Genomic DNA, 5,273 nt, shown 5'->3' with positions numbered 1-5,273 from the left:
CTGCCTTCCTGAGTGGTTTTGCATGTGTCTTAGTGACCTCATTTCCCTGACACGCCAACACATGGACATACGTGTCCGTACACAACTGTACAAATGCAAAGTTTTGCAAACACACTTTTATGCTTTTGTACACACACGTGCACACACACACACAGGCTTGCTTATACACAGGGAAGGTATGGTGCTTATAAGCACAGATTTAGCTTACTTTTAATTTTATGACCTGGGGGCTGACCTTTTTCATGACTGCACTTCATTATCAGAGCACCAGGCTAAGCAACTCTCTCCCTTCACTAACCACTCACTCATTCAACCATCCATCCATTCAGTAAATGTTTATGACATACCTACTCTGGACAGATCCCTTTCCAGGTGCTATAGGCACAAATGTGGCAAAGCAGACAAAGCATTTGTTCTTCTGGCTTTTACAGTCTAATATGGAATGGATTAAAAAATGTACAAATAAATATAAATTACAAGATGTGATAGGTACACTGAAGGGAGAGTATAAGAAACCAGGAGTGTGTGTCACAGGAGGACACAGGATTATTCTAGAGTCCCACTATCCCATATGGTAGCTTACGACCCATGCATGGCTATTGAGATTTAAATTTAAATTAATTAAAATTTAAAATTGAGTCCCTCAGTCACTCTAGAAACTTTTCAAGTGCTTAATAGCAATACGTGGCTAATGGTTACCCTACTGAACAGGTAGATCCAGAACATTTTCATCAATACAGAAGGTTCTATTGGACAAGGCTGTTCTAGGGCTTCCTTGAGAAAACTTGAGCTGAGTCACAGAGGAAGAGAAGGAATGAAGTGTTTGGAGGGGCAGAGGTGAGAGAGGGGAGAGGTTGGGGAAAGGGCATTCCAGGCAGGGGGAACAGCCCAGGCAAAGGTCTTGAGGGGATGGGGAGCATTATGAGTCCCACGCCAGTGTGGCTGGTGTGTAAAACGAGGGCTTATACTGGATGAAGCTGAAGAGGTGGGCAGAGGCCAGACCCTGCAGTCTGGTAGGCCATGATATGGAGTTTGGATTTTATTTTTTTTGTTTGCAATGGGAAATTGTTGGAGGGTTTTAAACCAGAGAAAGCGAGAGACAAGATTAGAATGGCTTTAAAAATAACACTCTGGTTCTGGAAAGATAACGGCATCCTAAGTCCACAGAGCACATTTCGAAGCTCTTGAGTGCCCACCACGCTGGTATGATATTTCAGGCTGGTGTTCTGAGGCACCCCTTCGAGACAGAGAAACAGTTCCAGGAAGTGTGCTCCGTTGCAATGGACCACAGAGCTAGGTCTTCAGATGCCAAGCCGAGAGCTGGTTTATTCCTCACTTATTTTAAATTATTTTCAAACTACTAACATAATACAAACTCATTAAAAAAATCATAAAACTCATCTCATAAACTTGTATTCTGGTGTTCTGTTTTCACACCAGAAGGAGGAGAGACTGGCCAGTTTGGTTCTGGCCATTTGAGGAACTCAAGACCAGCACTAGTCTCATAATCTCTGGGAATCTAGGCAGAGACGGATAGGGTAAATTTCGGTAACGGCTCATTCATTCATTCAATGACGTTTACCAGATGCCTGCACTACGCTAGGCATGTTCTATGTTCTCATGAGTAAGCTCGGGCATGGCCCCTGGTGCCCTGGAGCTTTCATTCTGGCTAAGCAGACAATGCACAAGTCAGACCATTTTGGGTAGAAACATGTGCTGTAAGGGAAATAAAGCAAAGAGCTCTGATGGAACATGGCTTGGATGGGTTGTTCCTTTGGGTAGGGAGGGAGATGTGATGTGACATTTTCCCTGAAACTGTAGCATGCAGTCCTTGTGCCTTGGTCAGCCTGGAGCAGATCACCCGTGCAACACACAGCACCCACTATCACAACAGCTCTGCCACCAACTTACTCACAGATGAGGAAACTGAGGTTCAGGGAGATTGAGTGACTTGACCATGTGACGAGGCAATGAAAAATGGGGGGAACTGGAATCCAGAGCTTTCTCCCCCATATCTGGATGCCTCCCTCTAGGGAGTTTCTCAGAGTTTTCAAGGGAAAGGCAGCAACAGAGAGGCAAGGAGCATGAATCAGCCTGGGGCCCTGGGAGGACAGGGTGGGGCTTCACTGCCTGCTGGCTGCAGCAACACTGATCAGCTGAGGTGAGAGGGGCCCTCAGAATCCTTAAAGGCAGTGTTTTCACATTCTCCTTCTATCTGCGCTTCTCCTCCCTTTAAGTCAAATCTCTTAAAAACAAACAAAAAACAAAACAAAACAAAAACTTACCATTTAAAGGAACTTATCTCATTACCTTGGGTGGGAAACCAGTATCATTTACCATAAATAGAGATAAACCTTAAAGATAAATTTAAAAAAATACAGTGGAAAAAAATGTCACCCAATTATGAATGTCCCCTGTGCTTGAAGGATGCTCTGTTTCTTGTCAAAAGAAGAAATCTAAGAGACTTTCTCTCTGATAATCCAATGATCCAGAAGAGAACTGAATTACACTTAATTCAGTGTTCATTCATGCCAAATCTGTAAGTCTCCTAAAATCATCTCCTGCTCCAAAGTGGTGGGTATCTCTCCCTTTGAGCAATTCCTCTTTTCCTTGAAGGGGGTATGGGTCCCTTGGAGATCATCTAGATCCTGGTAACAGAAGCCAGCCTCCCTCCCTCCCCCCCTCCCAACATCTGCTGCAGAACTGGATTGAGCCCCATTTAGTCCAATGAGCAAACACTGAGCTTGTTTTCCTCACCTGTAAAATCCTGATGATAATGGTCAGGAGGAGGATGATGATGATGATGATATTCCCAACTTAAATGTGAGGGGCCTGCTCTTTCCCCACTGCCTGGACTGGTCCTTTATCCCTGGTCCTCTCTCACTTGTACGGTTTCAAGACCACATCCCCCTTGAGAAGGGACTCAGGCATGTCACAGTTGTTAGGCTGTGCTGGGCTGCCTGGCGTCTGCGTTGGTTTTGGCTTTAAGACTGCAAGGGCTAAAATATGTCCAGCAGGAAGCAGAAATAAGGGCACCCTAAGGAGGTGAAGAGGCTCTGGATAGGGAATCAGAAGTCTAGTTTCCAGGACAAGGGTGTGAGCCTGGACAAGTGCCTTCCCCTCCAGGGTCAGTCTCCCCTTCTATATAATGGTAGAGGGGGAGCTGGGTGAGATGGTCTCATCTTCAGAGACTCCATGAGATCTCCCCATCTCTCCTTCTGAATAAGTTATCCTAGGGATGAGTAAGGACCTGGGGCCATCGAAGCCTAGCAACCCGGTTTCCAGATGGCCCCCCAGAGCCAGAGGGACCGAGCAGTCTGCTCCCTGAGCCATAGGCCTGGAGCCCGCTGAGCTGAGCCAGGGCGCCCTCTGGTGAGGCAGGGGAGAAGGGCTCCCAGAACAGTGGGATGCATCTAAACTGACTGCTACAAGCATCCAAGCCATAAGAACCCACAGAAGTCATCTAGCCCAGGCCCCCTCATCTTCCAAACGGGGAAACTGAGGTTTGCAGGAGCGGAAGATACCCCCTCAGGTAGGAATGCCAGATAAAACACAGGACTTCCAGTTAAACTTGAATTTCAGATAAACAACAATTTTTTTTTTTTTAGTGTATGTCCCATGCAATGTTTAAAACATGCTTCTATTAGAAAATTATGCATTAGCTATCTGCAATTCAAGTTTAACCAGGTGTACTGTCATTTTCTTTGCTAAATCTGGCAACTCAACCTCCAGTCTACCCATTGAGTTAATGTCTGAGCTGGGACTGCAGCCCAGATATGGGTCAGGTCTTCTTCCCCACAAATACCTGACCAACGTCTTTTGCTAGCAGCTCTGCCCAGCACTCAGGCACATGGAAAATACTTGTTGACATTATTCTGGGGGAGAGCAAGTGGAAGGATATCTGAACATGACTTTGATGATCCTAGCAGTGTTTCAAACAGAACAAGGGAGATGGGTCCTCCTCACTCCATGCCCCTCTCCTCCCCACCCCTGGCAACCATCAAAAATCCACCTTTTTGAGGTTTGGGTCATAGAGCTGCCTGACATCCCTGCCCCAATCTGATTTACAAGGTTAGGGAGGAGACTGGGCATCTGCATTTCTAAAAGTTCCCCAGGTGACCCTGATGCATAGCAAAGATTAAGACCTCCTGAGTTGGCTATAAGGAAGAACAGGCAGCTGCTTGATGGGGCAGATTTTAACTAGCATATATCAATAATTGTCAAACTTCACTATGCATAGGAATCGTGGTGGGTGAGAGAGGAGGAGGGAGGATGGATTGTTAAAAATGCACATTGCCAGCTCTACTTCCAGAGATTCTGAGTGAGTAGACCCAGGCTAGGGCCTTGGAATCTGCACTTCGACAAACACTCAGGCTTCACCTGTATTTGTAACGTGTTTTATTTCTTAAGAAACAAAAACAGAACTGTAGCAAATATGGACGAATGGTAAAGTTCTTAAAAGCAGATAGTGAGCATATAAATATTCGTAATTCTATTTGCTATAACGTAAACATTTCACTAAAAACACTTTCAAAACTTAGGAACATTTTAGGGGACTGTGATACAGGTGGTCTGAAGACCATAAGAAACCATAAGACCTTGAGAAACATTGGCAAGAGAGTGAACAGAGCCGCCTGCTTCAACACATACTAGGTGTCCCCCCCATCACCCATGTCTAAGAGCTGGGAGAATCAGGGGAGTTTCTGGGAGGAGATGGATAGGAGCTGGTCTTGAAAGGTGGATAAGATTCAGAGAAGTAGAGGGAAGTATCATGGTCAGGAAGCAAGCAGTCTGAGCAGATGGGAAAGTAAGTGCCAGGAGACAGGGTTGTGTCTTGTTTACAGATGGTGTCTAATAAATGACCCCTCTAGCCTTGTCTCCTAGCACACACCCGTCAGCCACTATACTGGAGCCACGATGGCCTCCTTTGTGTTCCTGAAACAGCCGAGGTCTGCCCTGCCTCAGGGCCTTTGCACTTGCTGTCCCTGCCATTGGAACTACACTCTTTCCCCAGCTTTTCATTAGTAGGCACATTAAAACAGTTTCATTAGTAGCTTTTCATTAGTAATGAAAATATTGCCTCTTCACCACTGTCAGGACTCAATTCAAATGTCACCTCCTCAGAGAGACCTTTCAGGTCTACCCCTCTTACTCTCATTTCCTCCCCTTCATATCAATAATCACAATTTATAATTATTATCTTGTTTATTAACTTTTGTTACCTGACACCCCTCCCCCAATGAAAATGTAAGGTCCATGAAAACAGGGACCTG

Source organism: Eschrichtius robustus, chromosome 2, assembly GCF_028021215.1.
Source record: "Eschrichtius robustus isolate mEscRob2 chromosome 2, mEscRob2.pri, whole genome shotgun sequence".
NCBI classification, from domain to species: Eukaryota; Metazoa; Chordata; class Mammalia; order Artiodactyla; family Eschrichtiidae; genus Eschrichtius; species Eschrichtius robustus.
This window is presented reverse-complemented; position numbering follows the sequence as displayed.